A 15,956-nucleotide genomic window follows, 5' to 3' on the forward strand; every position below is an offset into this window, starting at 1 on the left:
CAGATATTATCAAAACTGTAAAATGCCCTTGAAATCTCAGCCTCCATCACTCTGGGTTGTCATAGATATCTAAATATTTGTTGGTTTATTGTTTATGTTAAGTCTTGCCCAAATACTGAAGGAGCTGCCTGCCCTGAACAGGAGTCCAGCCTGGCAAGCCTGCGGTAGCCGAACGACAGTCCTCGGAGCCGTGCGTTAACCGTGGCGCTGGGTAAATACGGGTGCAATTCCTTGCCTTGCCACAGCTTCGTTTGCTTTATTTTCTCATGCTTCTGACTTCCATCGGGGTGTTATGCACGGCAAGGTGCTACAAGGAGAAGGACGGTATAAGGGCCTAAGATGGCTGAAAGGTGGTGAAGTGAGGGGGGTTCATTTTGAGTTTGGGGCATCTGTGACTAGAAGCCTCCGTCAGGTGCGCATTTAGACACCCAGCTCATGTTCCACACTGCGGTGGGTACTGCTTAGGTCTTGATGATATCAATTGCTCCGTTGCTTGTCCTTGCTGGGTATCCAACAGCCAAAACGCGTTTAGTGCTCCAGCAGACACCTAAAGGTAGGTGTCCCAAGCAGGACACGCTGCCTGGGATGCCACATCCCATCAAGGCTGGCTCACAGTCTGCCCCTCGCCAGCTACGGTGAAGCTTCGTGCCAGGCAGCTCGCCAGCGTGCCCTCCAAAACCAGGGCGTGCGGCCAGGCCCTCGCTCGCCGCGGGATGGCCGCAGCAGCCATGAGCACACCCTTCCGCCCCGCTGTGCTGCTCACGCCTGCAGACGGAGGCGGCAGGCGCCTCCGCCTCGGCTGCAGGCGCACGGCGCTGGTGCGGCCTCCGGGGCAGGCAGGAGCACTCCTGCGTTGGCGGACACAGTGTTCGGTTCTGGCAGCACGAGTTGCCCTCCTTCCCTCGCCTGCGGTGGCGCAGCGGGCTGCCTGCCGGGCCAGGGGACGGGAGGAGATCAAGGGCAGGGTCAGCTCGTTGATTCTTTGCTCCCCTTGTGTGAATTAAAGATATTTCTTTCTCTGCTGTCTTTTTACTGGGGTTTTTTTGTTGGGGTTTTTTTTCGTTTTGTTTTGGTGGGGTTTTTTTTTTCCTTCTTAAAACATTCAGGGGCTCTTTTATCACAGCCCTCAAGGGTTTTCTGTGTATGCGTGGCGTGGAGTGGGAAGGGCATTTGGGTGTGCAGACAGACCTGTGAGCTGGCAGTGGTGGCGGGAAGGAGGGAAGGGTGCCCGTCTGTGGGTTAGTGGGCTATGTGAGATTAAGCGGGGAGGGACAGAGCTGGTAAGGCTGCAAGAAGGTTATACTGTATCTGACTGAAAAGATGACGTCTTGAGAAGATATTCCAGTACAAAGGACTGGCACCGTAGGGGGTGTGTGGTTTTGTTTGAGGTTTTTTTCCAGAGAGGATGGTGATTTCATAGCTCCGTTCTGCAATGACCCATGCACAAGAGATTAGAAGTTATGAGGGATTTGAGTTTTAGTGCTGTTAGCAGAGATAAAAGGCTGGTCTCTTTGAAATGGTAAATACTGGCATGTTCATCCTCCCTGGATGTGGAGGTGATGGAGGTCATGGAAGGTCATGAGCAGCTGTTTTGAAAATGGAGATAATATTATAACCGGAGTCTAGACAGGTCTGATGGCTGAAATACAAAAACTCCCAGTGTACAATAAATGGACTTTTCAAAACATGATGCATATTTGGATTTCTGAGAGAAAACTCCCATAATTTTTTTTTTAAATACAATTAGGAATGTAGATGCCTTTAAGGAAAACTGTTAATCCTGTGATTGCTAACCACTGTTTATCTCCACTTTTTTTCATGCAAGTGAGATAACAGAAAATAACATAAACAGAAAATAAGATTTCATTTTTTATAAAATATAGAAACTCATTGTAAACAGTAATTATTTTGGATAGACCTATTTGAGACTTCTCCCAGGAGAGCCAATGACGCAATTTGGGGAAACTCATGTGACTCCAGTGTAGCCAGAGTTTAGCTGTTTTGCAAGTTGCTAGAAGTAGGTACAGCTGTATTCTAAAAGAAAAAAACAACCTCCAAATGCCTCCCAAGAGAATTGTGGAAATGTAATAAAATCTTGCTCTATTGGCAGAGGGAGCTATTATGGAGCAAATCTGTGTGCTGAAACATTCTTAAAAATTCTATCAAGGTCGGATGGATTCTGCTTGAATATGATCATTACAATGAAAGAGATGTTATTTGTATTTGTTTTTAGTTTAAAGTAATTAAGAAAAATACTTTTACGCTTGAAGTTACCTGCATATCACCCATTTTCTTCAGATAACCTGCACAAAGCAATTTGTGGGCCTATAGTTTAGCGTTCATGTTCATAGCTGTGACATTCAACGTTTTTTTTGTCGCATGACTGCTAAACATCTTCTTTAAAGATCTTTACTTCTTTTTCCTAGTCCCCAGGCAGTTATTAACCCACTTCCAAGCATCTGCTCTTTGTTGAATTTGAAATACTGTGCTGATCCCAGATATGAGCTGGGGACCAAAATGAAAGGAAACAGTGTTGCTTTTCCTCCCAGGAATCCCATAGAACGGATTTTACAAGAAATTTATGGAAAATGTTAATAATTGAAAACAGGGAATTGAAATACTATAAAGCCAATATTGCATTAAAGAAATGCTCAAGGTAGTTTCACATACACACTTAACACATGACGATAAGCACCTTCATGCTGGAATCCTTATAAGCTTTACAGCATTGAGAAATGCTAATACATCTCTAGGCCACTAGTGATGAACCTCAACCAAGCTGTTGGACTTGCTAAGTTGAGAGGTGGCAAGGGCAGGAGCCTCAGCATAACTGACCGTGAGTCCAGGTCCCAGGAATGCTGTGCCTGGGCACGACCCATCTTTATTAGCTGACCGCTAATGGAGAGCTTCATCATTGCAGGTATAAGTGGGTGTAACTAAATTATCAAAGTGTTGATAAGGAAACTAGTTCTAACCTTCAAATTTATTTTTGTATCTGTGCTTACCTAAGCTAGTCAGATCTCGTTCTGGGATCCTCTCCAACCTGAAGGTGAAAAGTTCACTTCTAGTGCTTCCTCTTGCTTGTGAACATTTCCTTTTGTCTCAGGTCAAAAGGAGGTGATTAAGCTTAAGCTAAGAGTCTTATTAAGCCTTAGTTTATAAAGCAGCCTAAAAAAAGAGACTTTAAAAAGTCTGTAAGTGCTACATTCCCTGTAGCATTTCCTACTTATTATTTGTATTAGGAGCAGCATGCTGCTAGAGAAGTGCTGCACAAAGCACTAGACTGTGACCTGGGCTCCTAATTTCTTCCAAAAGTGTAGAGCAGGTGGAGAATAAGTGAAGACCGCAGACTTTTTTTTTTTTTTCCTGCTAATATTATTCAAGGCATCTCTTTACATTACAGGCATAGTCTGTTTAGGCAAGAAGGTATCCGATCTATGCTGTGCTGGCTCTGTGTTGGGAAACATAAATTTCATAGGCTGTGAGAACTGTAAATCTATGTCTTGATGCAGGAAAAACAAACAAAACCAACACAAATCTTTCCATAACAATTTTTTTGTCATAGATTTGAAGTCTTCTGCAATTACTGGAAGGCAGACAGGACAATTTGGCTGCTTTTTCTTCATGTTTTGATGTTGACTCCTTCCAATGCAAGGTTATTTTCTTTTTGCCTCTGTCACCTAAAAATTACCAAACAGAAATTTCATAATTAAACTAAAACATTTACTGAGGTCTACCAAATACCTTTTGGGTTTCCCAAGTCTGAACGTTACCTTGTAGAGTTTGCAGAATGAGAGGCTGTTCTATGTTTTATTAATCTGCAAAGTATTTGCCCATCCCTTGCTTTCATTGCTTCTCCCACCATCAAGGGTCCTTCAGTTGGAGGGTGGAGGCAAATAACAACCCTTCCACACTGCTCTCAAACCTTAAAGGTTAAAAAAGCAAGAAGTGGGAAGCTAAGGACCCTCCCAGGCTCACTGCTGTGGAATCACTTCTAATTTACACTGTCATTTGTTGCATTCACCTGAGAGCCTTTCTGTGGCAAGTTCAGCCTCATTATTCTCTGGATTGGAGAACTAATGGGGTAGAAGTGCAGATGAAATTTATCCAATTTCAGTCTCAGCTATGGAGCATCAAATACTATTTCAAAATAATGCATGCAAACTGCCAGCCTACTGAAACCAAAGCACAAGAAAAATTGCACTAAACTCGTGGTAAAAATATGTGACTAACCACTACAGTGGTTAGCCAAAGGGAGACGAAGGATTGACTCATGCTAGGCTTTCTTGTAATGCTTTTTGAGGGGAAGAGCACAGCTAGGGCAAGATACCCCCAGTGCTTCCTCTTTGGAGGGAATACTGAGCTTTCTGAAACTCATTACCCATCGCTTTTCCCTGGGAAGCCCTGAACTTGAGTCTATCTCCCCAGAATGAAAGACTACACCCCGATAGTTTTTGGTTTTCCAGAGCCAAATTGACAAAGTTCTTATAAAAAAGATTTTTAGACTTACAGAATGATTTCTTAAAAAAAAAAAACAAACCACACACACAAAAATATCCACAAAAAAGGTGGACCAAGAATGATAAATTTTCATAGGTATGTGATTTGCCTAGAACCATGCTGGTCAATGGAAGAAACAAACAAAGTAGGGATTTTTGGCCTCAAAAGAAGGACCAAGTTCCTGTATAAGCAGAATTAGATGGGGTTCTAACTGGAGCTCACCTGCATAAAATGCCAGATTGTGCACTTAGTACACTAAGAGGAACAACAATTGCTCTCAACTGTGGCCTTGCTAATTTGAAGAATAGGAGAAAAGTCTGGGTGGATGGGTTGGCTGGATGATGATTAAGAAATGTTCAGCTGGTTCATCTTGGAAAGGGAATTTTAGCAGATGTGAACCTGCTTTTACTATTCAGTAAACTTTGATTTGCAATACGGCATATTGCTATCAAAAAAGGGATTTAAATAGATGCAAGTAAGTCCACTAGGATGATTTGGGGAACCTGATATTTGAAGCAAACCCTGGTTTATTTAGCATAATTAGCCAGAGAGAGGGTTAGAATGAGTTGTTATGAGTGTATTTCAGGGACAAGATGTGGTGATGGAATAATGTTTAAAGAAGAAAAAGCATTTAATTTGTGCCATAGATGATGAATCTGACTGATGGGGAAAAAAAACATGTGATGGAAGTTATTGTTATTTTTCTACAGTCAGTTCCTTTGTGTGAACTTCTCCCAGAGCACTAACCTTTCTGACCTGAGAACCACGTGTGTGCTTTGTGTCTCTTAGTGCTTGGGGACTTCAAGATACAACTTGATTTATAATACCAGCAACTTAATTAGAGACCACTGGCATCAGCTGTGGCATTGATATCTCCATATAATTTCCTGTGGCAGATTATAGCTGTGATTTTTTTTTTTTTTTTTTTTTTTCTTTACCAGAGATCTTAATTTTGTTGAAAATGTTGGGAAGTGGCTTGTGCTGTTTGGTGGAATATGTTGTAGACTTCCCCTTGATGCTCCTCAAGTAGATTTGTATGCAGCACATGGTAGCCTAAGAGGGCACCACTCTGGGTGTGATTCCTAGTCCTGTGCTCTCTGGAAAACTTCTGACACAAAAACCAGATCTAAGGAGCCCTTTGGGGAAGTGGGCAGAAAAGTATTTCCTTGATGGAAGCAGCCCACTCCTGCCCATCCTTTTTCCAAGCTATTCTTCAGACCCAAATACAGGTTGGGCTGCCAGCAGGAATAGATATAGGCAGAACTAATGTTTCTTTATGTATGTAATAAATTACATTAAAATCAATTTATGATATTTTTGTGGATTAATGTGTATGTAGAAGTGTCAAAAGTCAGGCCTTGGTAGCATTCCCCCCAGTTTCATCAAGTTGTTGCATAGATGACCATTACATTGCACAACTGACAACAATTTTGACCAAATTCTTACGAAACAAGTGCCTGAAAGACCACAGTTAAAAAACAAACAAAAAACCCCACTCCCTAAGGCCTTCCTGAATGGTGATTAATTTCTATATTTACTTTAATAAGCATGTATTTTGCTTTTAATAATGACCAAGAAAAGGATATTTTGGGGGGAATTAATTATTTTGTGGAGATGATGAATGGATAAATCATTATTAATTAAGCTGGTAATTACTTCCCAGGAAGTGGAGCCATGGTACTTAAACAGTAGTCATATAAAATTTAAATTCAAATGACTTTGGGAAACGTAATTCAACATGAGTGACTGTGGGAATATGCTACCCTTAGCTCAAGTCCAGCTGAACTGCATTCTAAAGACTAAATTGATAAGCCCTGTTATGAGCACATGTTCCTGGCATACCTGCAAAGCCACAGATAGGTTATTGTGGCTGACATTTTCATAAATTTACAAGCTTAGGACAAACAGGTACAGCCAGTTTTGGTATGATGTAAGAGCTCAAATACAGGTTATGTTTGTTTAACTCATCCAACAGGAACTGCATTATATAGACACTCCTGCAATGACCTTGCTAATACTCCTCTGTGTCATGTATGGCTTTTTAGCTGTATCAAAAGCATCATATTAAATTTATATTTTGAGGTGATTATGGTAAAGGAGTCTCTGTCCTTAGTGGTGGATGTTACATAGCAGTTCTTGAAAACTACCTCTGAAGTTTGTGTTTTTATTGATACATGGTTTTTTTGGTTTTTTTCCATGAAGCCTATTTTGCTCACCTTTGAAAGGAAAGTTTCTAAAAGTAGGATGCTGATTCTTTCTCCCTCCTTCAAAAAGTTTGTACTTTGTTGCTTGTACAGTTCCTTTTTTTCCCCCAAAATGAAGTGGACATTACATTCCATTGCTCTTTACATAAGCTTCCCTCTTCTCCGCTTCTCATAATATGATGTTACGTTGTTCACAAGCCAGAAGAAAATGGCTTGTGCCTCCCCTCCAGTGGAACATAGGGTTATTGTTGCAGAATGGAGAAGAAAGATTAATCCCAGCTCCGCTCTGGACCACCAGTGTGCTGACACAAGGCTGATTTAGAAGGGCACTACAGGGACTATAGATATTTCTGTCTGAACAGGAAGCAGAGAAGGAGACAGCTGAAAAACTACCACAGAGAGTAGTGAAATCCCCTCTAGTATTGACCTGACCTTTATTTCTGAGAACAGTGTCTGCTGCTTCCTTTCCTAAGAATCCTTGCATTTAGTCACAGGGAAGGACAGGCTGTCCGGTGCAACCACTTCACTGGGTGAAGGAGCCGGTTATTTATCTTCTTGCTCCACCCACCATTAGTTGCTGGCTTTCTGTTATCAAGGTCCCAGACTGAGCATAAGTGTAGCAGGCAAGGTTATTCAAACAGGTCTGAGTGATCAGAGGCTGTTTAATGAGCCCTGATAGTTTTTATCCTTTAGAAACTATTTGAGATGCATCTAAGTCAACATCTAAAGAGGCTAAAAATCCCCCCTTATGATCGATAAGGAATGCTACAGTCTTATGGCAAATATTTTAAACCCCGACAAAATTAAAAGGTAAATACAGGACAAACATGCTGCATTTTTCCCAAAGTTTTCTGCGAAACAATTCAGATGGTCAATTTTTAAACAGCCTTCTGTGAGCTGCCTTTTTCATCTTCAGGAACCGAGAATTCTCACTCTCCATAAGACTGGAAATAAAGGATCTTCTGCTCTCTGAAGTGCACTGCTCGCTGGGCTGCCTGCTTATTTGTGTTCATATATATCAATCCTAAATTGGGCATGTGCCTTATAATTTGTATGCACATAATGAGATAGGAATTTTTTTAGAACTATGTTCTCATCTGGTGTTGCTCACATATGTAGTCAGCAGTTTTCCACCCTGATCTCTAGCTGAAAAGGATCATCTGACAGCTAAAAAATACAGGACTAGAACAATGTCAGAAATGTAGAAAACATTAAAGATACATGTCAGTGTAGTAGTCTTGAATATTGCTGGCAGGTAACAGTGACTCTAATGGAAGTTTGATATAAAGGAAGGTTATGATGTTTCTTGCCTGACTTTTCTCCTAGCTGGGAGCAGCAGATGAAAAATTAAGTTTCTCAGCCCTATTAACCATTGATCTTTGTGGATTGTGGAGAGATATTTTACCAGGCTGTTTCAGTTGCAATCCTAACCCAGTAATTGGTTTTGTTGATAAAAACAATTCTAGCATTAGGTAAAACTAAGAGTTTTTAAAGATGCACAGTATGCATTTCAAGGCTCTTTTTGCCCTGATTTCTTTTTGAAAAATAATTCATCTGTCAGGTAAAGAAGCAAGTAATGGTCTATGGCAATAGCCAGCTCTTTGACAGCTTCTTGATCTGCATTCCTCATCCATCACTGAGCAGTGGTAGTCTGACCACTGTTGTTCCCGCAGCAACCCTGTTCCTCTGCAGTACTTTATAATAGAGCTCCATGTTTCAGGTGGATGGTTTGATAATAAATACTGCAGTGATGCTTAGATTGTTCCTAAATTTTCTCTTTCTCTGAACAAGGGATTTTAGATGTGCAGCCAACAGCCTTTTCTGAAAAGAGGCACTGCTAGCTCTTCCCACCCCCTTTCTTGTCATGGTTGAAATTTTAGCTGAGACTGTACAGGAAAGGAGAAAAGAAAAGACGTCTTAAAATATTTTTTGATGTCTGCTTCCACGTGACAGCTTTCTTTTGCTATGACCACTTATTCCAAGGTGCTTTCAGGTTTCTTTACGTCAACACAATCTGCTGCGTGAGCAACAAAATTTGTAGCAAAGGCAGGAAACACGAGAGAAGCTGCGTTTCAAAGAGGGATGAACTTGAGCCGTGTGTTCTGTAGCACAGCAGTGATTGCAAATGTCCTCTGATGCTGAACATATTTGAATCTTGTTTTTTATTAGTGCCATTTTTATATGCATTCTTCTCTGTGTTTAGCTTTTCAATGAAGGCTTCTGACATTTTCTGCAAAGTTTCACCTTTTTCTGGTCTGTTCTAACCCCGTCAAAAGACGGCTGTTTCAGCAGGCCACAGTATTGACGTGGCAGACGTGTACAGCGTGGTTATTCACTACCTCACCCTTCAGAGCTCAGAAATCAGCCTGATTTCATAGGTTTGCCGTTGGTTTGAGTGTGTGCAAATACTTCTGCAAGGGCCAAATACTACTGCAAGGGCCAAGTTGCAGAGAATTTGGATACATTGACAGCAAGTTTAGAGATACTTAGGTTCCTCTCTTTCTACAGTGATGTTCAAAACTCAAAAGCTCCCCGTTTACACGTTAAAAAAATGGACACATATTTGTGTGAGGGGACAATTTTCTTGTGCATAATAATCATTATTTTACAAGTCATGCTGCTTTTGTTTTAAGGATTTAATTCTGTGACAACCAGAAGGAAACAAAGGAAAGACAGGAGAATATTCGTAATATCTATAGCTAGCAGAACAAGAGGAAAGATCAAGGAGATTTCGGCAATGTTTCATGTGAGATAGCTTATGAAATCCACTACATTGCTTAGTGTTGTTTATAATTCTTTCTAAATACCCGCCTCTGGTAACTTACTGCTCACGTCTGTAACATGCTTGTAAGACACTCTGCAGTTAATCCTTATGAATGAACTGCTTAGAAAATGTCACTAAGATTTAGAAATACCAGCTGACATGGGCAGATTCTTAAGCATAGACTGAACACGGGAAAAATATATTAGTAAAATTTTGATTTAAATTGCAGGTGTTTCCATGATATGTGAATATGGGAGATGGGAAGTGCCCACAATGCCACTCTTACTGTTTTTGGGTGAAAGATCATTGAGAAATGATCCTTGTTTTAGATGTCAGTGGCTACCTCAGGTACATAGTGCTGTTCTGCTCTGGCTGGCTGCTAATTACAGCAATACTCAGCCATGATTTTAATGAATGTTCTGCATTTGTAGCAGGAAATAATGTTGAATTGTGGTTGTCCATTGAGGACTTTCCTTTTCAATACCAAAGCTGGTTTGTATTGACAGGGTGTATTTACTCTTTCGGTAAGGTGGGGCCTGGCTTACTGCTGGAGAGCACACGTAGTGTTCAAAGCAGGAAAGCAACTATCTCTATGAAAGTCTTTCAACAGTACTAAAGGATTAGTACGTTGCTGAACAGAGGGGGTTTTGCATGTTTACAAATTTTAAATGTAAGCATATGTTCTTAATATTTTGCAGAATTAAATACTACAGCAACTTTTTCCAGCTATCTAGCATATAAAAATATGCTTACCTATATCATATATTCCTTTGTCCTTCCAGTATCTGACAGCAGCTTCTACAGGTGTAGTGAAATATATGAGGGTAAATGCTGACTTTTGAATGGAAAACACCGCAAATGAAATAATAGCTATTTCCATTAAGTTATTCCTCAGTGTAAAAAAATTAATGAATGTTCTTTGTTTCTCTGCTTGTAATAAATCGGTGGATTTCATTATAATATCAGTTCCCATGCCTCTCTCCAATCCCTAATAATCATATTCAAAGTCTCCCAGCAGAAGCCATATGAGAGGGAATATGGTTTTGTCTTGCCAGCTTGCAGTGCTGGGGCACTGCAGACAGAACTTTAATAAATGTGTGGTTAAGTTCATGATTTAAACACCGTTTAATTGGTCAGGAATTTATATTTTGAAGTCATCCTTAATGCCATTTGATTGTAGTAGTGTGCCAGGTAAATTAAAACAAACAAAAAACCCCAAAGGTTTTTCTCATTATGGCAAATCATAGTTCCCTCCAGATCACGTAAATGAGTTAATATACTACTGTATGCTTCCAAATGTATTTATTAGCAGTTTACTTTCAACAGATTCTTCAGTGAGCTGTTTCTTTTACTAGCCAGCTGTTTAATTATATGTTCTCTGTATATCAGCAAATGATATCTTCTGTCACTTAAAATGTTAATGGGTAGCACAGGACTGATACATCTGTTTGAATTGGCATGAATGTAGGAAAAATCCCATACTGTGCTGGTAGGCTCCTTCACACGACTGTTCTCACTTCTTCAGTGCAAACAAACTGTACCAATTTAAAAGATTTGCTGTTATAACAATCAATCTAGACAAATCATAAAATTGCAGCTCTGAAAGACTGTAATGCCAGTGTAGAATAAAACTGATGTAGAATAAAAATAGCTTGGGTTGAGTACTCTGTGAAGTCTGGATGGTGTTGAAAGCTCTATCTACATTGAGTTAGCAAATGCTGCCTGTGCCTGGACCCAAGTCTGCAAGCCGTGCACAAGTGTTGTATCCACCATTCATTCTAGTGCTCCCTGTTCCACTCAACCTTGCATTTCTAATCGTGCACCCTTCTTGGGACTTGCTCATGCCTCATTTGCTTGCTTTGAATGAAGCCGGTTGCTGTCTGTCTCCCCACAGACCTGATAAAATGGGTAATCAACCATGTCTACTCTGAGGTTTGTGCCCCGCTGCACCGCAGCCCCTGCTGGCAGATGGGTACAGCCTCCCACAGGGATGGAAGAGCCCTGTCTGAAACAGGTTTTGGTTTTGGAGATAGTCTGTCGGCATCCACTGAAGGGACCCTCTTTTACATTCTAGCATGCGATGACACAGACAGAAAACTTCTGGATGAGGTAGGTCATGTTCAATGCCAGGTACCTTCCCTGCAGATACAGCATTTTACTTGCCTGTCGCAATTGCCTCAATTGTAGGTTCCCACAGAAAGAATGAATCCAAAACAATTGGTAGGAGGGGCAACCAAATTAAAAAAACACAACACTTTACTGTTTTAAGCACTGTTGTGGTTTAGCCCCAGCTGGCAACTAAGCACCATGCAGCTGCTCGCTCACCTCCTGCCCCTGCACCAAAATGGAATGGGGGAGAGAATCAGAAAAAAACCTCATGGGTTCAGATGAAAACAGTTTAATAGGACAACAAAGGAAGAGGAAATAATAGTAACAACAATATTACTGATAAAGGAATATACAAAACCAAGTGATGCACAATGCAACAATTGCTTGGCACCTGGTGATCAATAGCCCATCCCTGAGCACTGATTCCCACCCCCAGCCAACCCAGTTTATATACTGGGCATGACGTTATACGGTATGGAACATCCCTTTGGCCAGCCTGGGTCAGCTGTCCTGGCTGTGTCACCCCCAGCTCCTTGTGCACCTCCCCGCTGGCAGAGCATGGGGAGCTGAAAAGCCCTTGACTGAGTATAAGCACCACAACTGCTCAGCAACTGCTAAAAACACCAGTGTGTTATCAACATTATTCTCATGCTAAAATGAAAGCACAGAACTATACCAGCTGTTAAGAAGAAAATTAACTCTATCCCGGTCGAAACCAGGACAAGCACACTTTCCACAGTTAGATTCAGTCTGAAAATGGTGGTGGGGCTGGGGGTGGGGGACACGAAGTCCACAGTTTGTTGACATTTCCTGACTGGCTTGAGTTTGGAAGGTCATCTTTTCTCAGAATCAACTGATTGTATATGTTTTCCATAGACTTCACTGTCAATTATGTATTGTATTGATACTTTGTTATATTAAATCAAGCTACCTATTCACCTATTTTCAATGAATAATATAAGACCAAAGCTTTTCTCTTATTTTTCTCTTCCTGTCCCCATCCCCATCCCATTCCCTTCCCTTCCTTGACATAAAAGTAAGCTTTGTCCCAAAATTCTCTACTTGCATTATCATAATTCTTCTAACTATGATCATAGTTAACCCTTTTCTGCTTTTCAATATCATGCAGTGGTGGCATCAGTGATTTAGTGGAATGCTTGTCCAGCTTCCATTGCCCATCTAAACTGGTTTCTTGCCTGTACTCCAGAGAGAACTGGAATCATGTCAATGACTTCCTAAGGTGCAAAAATATATGGCAGACCATGCACAGTTATTTAACTTTTACAGAAGAAGAGACTGACTAGTGGTAATGATGCTGGTCAATAGGGATTTCAGCAGATGAGGATTCCTGTAGCATAAGAGGATCTACAACTGATAGCCAACCTTGTACCACCTAGTTCCCTGACAGGTGTAAATGTAACAATGATTTGAAGGACACACACACAAGAAGTATTCAACACCTGATGAACCACAACAGTTCTAGAGCTTTCCTGACAAAGGAAACTGTAGAGGCAGCGAGAGGACAAGGGTATCTTTGTGGCTGTATACTTTCTTTACATTGCCGCCAACGGAAAATGAAATGAGCAACAGAAGTCATGAATGTGAACTTGTTGCATGACTAAAGCAGTTGGGTCGTGACTAAAGCTGTTGTAAGACTCCACATACCAAAGTGTCAACATTTAGTAGAAGGCTGAACTGTGTTCCTAACAAATATTAAAGCACAAATGTACAGTTGCCAAGTATGTCTGGCTTGCAAGGTTCATTCTGTTTTATTCTAGCTGTTTTGCCCCCATCCTGCCCACTCACATCCCCTGTCATCAGTAATCCGTCTGGTGTCTAGAATGATGACAATTCTGTATGACTTCTGAGATAACAAAATCTTGATTAATAGGAAGCTTATTGTGAGAATTTCTTCTATAAAAGATCACTGTGGAAACAGCCTGTACATGCCTGCTTCTGCCAGCCTGAAGGCAGTCACTTGAGAACCTCCTCAGTGCTGGGCAAATGGAGAACCGGAGAATCTATCCAAGGGAAACTAAAAGTCTTTTTGATTTACAAATGGGTATATTGCAAAAGCATTTTTTTCTTGCTCACTTCATCAAACCTGAGTTCTGGCTTCCATAATTTCATTTTTTCCTCAGTGAGAGTGTGAGATGCTTTTGTCTTTCTCCATTTTCGTATAATACTTTGCTGATTTGGTGCTCTCTTGGTGCTCAGAGAGTAAACTCTGGACAGAATTGTTGAGATGAACAGTCCTAATGGCATGTCCATGAGGCAGGGCAGTATTCTGATGGAAATGAATTTTAAGAGAATTCATGGTCATTAAAGAACAGTAAACATGCAGGAAATCCTTTTACTGGCTGCAGCTGCACAACTGGATATAGACAGGCATTCCGCAGAGACCAAGACCAAAACCAAGACTCCAGTATCTTGAAATCATGAAGAAGACTTGCCTGAAGTCAGAAGGCAGTGAACTGAAAACTATGTTTATTTTAAGGCAGAAATGCACAATGAATTTGGAGCACCAAGCAGGAGTTTCATCTTCAGTTCTAAATGGAAGTGTCACACAACATTTGTGCTTAGACAAGATGTACCGGATTCAGGTAATGAAAGACCCAGAAGAAAGTCCACATGAATGTGTTGACTTTATGAATGAATGGTGCAGTATGTTTCAAAGGTACATTAAACACAAATAGTCTGTGACAGGCGCATTAAACTGTTCATGCGTGTTCTCACCACAGAAAACAAAGCACAGACAGTGCTTAAGTGATCCTGTAAAAGCTTTGGTTATAGGTCTTTTCATTAAGCCTTATTTCTTGATGGAGGAGACTGGTAGAAAAAGAATTACTTTGGATAATTTCTATTTATAAATATTAGGCACTTACGTATTTTCTTTCTGTGCTGCTTTTTCTGTTTTAGCTCTGATCTACCACTCCCACTGTCACCTCCAAATAATTTTTGCACAGTCTTGCATCAAAAACATTAATATTGAAGAAACATTTTCCCTGCAGCCATTTGGAGACTGTCTTACAGAGGTACTTAGTGAATGAGTACATGAGAAGAGTCTGTGTAAGGGGACCAGGAGTAGAAATGGCTACTGCTCCGTGCGAGATGTGTGATACTAAAAAATTCCTGTATGCAACGGAGGAAACGGGATTTTCACTAAATAATAATTTGAGGATTTCCACCATTCCTGAATTGTTGACTGACAGATTGCAAAGTCTTGGATCTGTTAGTTATTAGATTTGTGACTTTCCGTACTGAATAATTCACAGGCTGCAATTTATGTGTAATGCAATAAATAAGCAGCTGAGTGTGTGAGGTTAGTCATGGGAGTCAAGTCCTGTCTCTACGTATGTAACATGAGATTTATAGTGTAGCTTGCTGCAGAGTGCAAGCAAAAGCAGCAATATATGAAATATTTCCTTGGAGAATACTTGCGTTAACAGTGATCTTTTCACACATTACAGATGCTACTAGAGGTCAAGACTGCAGCTTGTCCAAGGAGCGTTCATCACCAAAAAGTCTCTAGCTAATAGTAGGCGTATATAAACCAGCAAATTGAATCCGGACTGGATTATTTGATGCAAACACTTAAATGTGATAATTTCTCTTCCTTTCTCTCATCCTAACTACAGTAGAGTGGGGAAATGTTCTGCCTCCATGATCACAAAGAAATAATTACAGTAAACACAGCTGCCACGTGCATGCCATGTGAGCAGAAACGTGGGAGGGTTGCGGCCCGGATCCTCCTGGACCCTCAGCGTCAAAGACCCTTGAAATCAGGGCCTCCATTTCTCTCCCAGGGATGAATATTATTTCTTGCCACCCTCACTTTTGGAGTCTGTGAGGTCATGACAGAAGTCAAGCTGGATAGTTATTTAGTTACCCCACATCTGTAATGGCAGGGGATGCTGCGAAGTACGGTCTCTCGAAACCCTGCAACTGAGTTTTGTGCTAGTCCCATTTTTCGATGGTTTGGAGTCAGGAGGACTGGCCGCACAGCCCAACACCAGGCAGGCTGTGAGCGAGGAGACAGCTGTTTGAGGTTGCAAGGGGGAAGCTGAGGAATAACATAGTCATTAGGGTGGGAGCTTGCTCCCGGCATTGACCTTGTTATTCCTGATTATGCAGGGGACAGGCATGTCTGTGGGTGCACCTGTGCTTATGTGAAAACATATTAAGCAAAACAATCTTTAGGCAAAAACAGGGCCCTCATACCTCAGTATCACCTTATACCTCGGGGCTGGTGGGTCCCACCACCACCAGAGCTTCATAAACCTCAGGTTTAAAATCCTCAAGCCATGTTTCCCTCCTGTGCCACATGGTGATGACACAGGCAGGACCTAACCGCGTCACACCAAGACACCCAAGCACAC

Source organism: Phaethon aethereus, assembly GCF_964289735.1.
Source record: "Phaethon aethereus genome assembly, chromosome: 5".
Taxonomy (NCBI): domain Eukaryota; kingdom Metazoa; phylum Chordata; class Aves; order Phaethontiformes; family Phaethontidae; genus Phaethon; species Phaethon aethereus.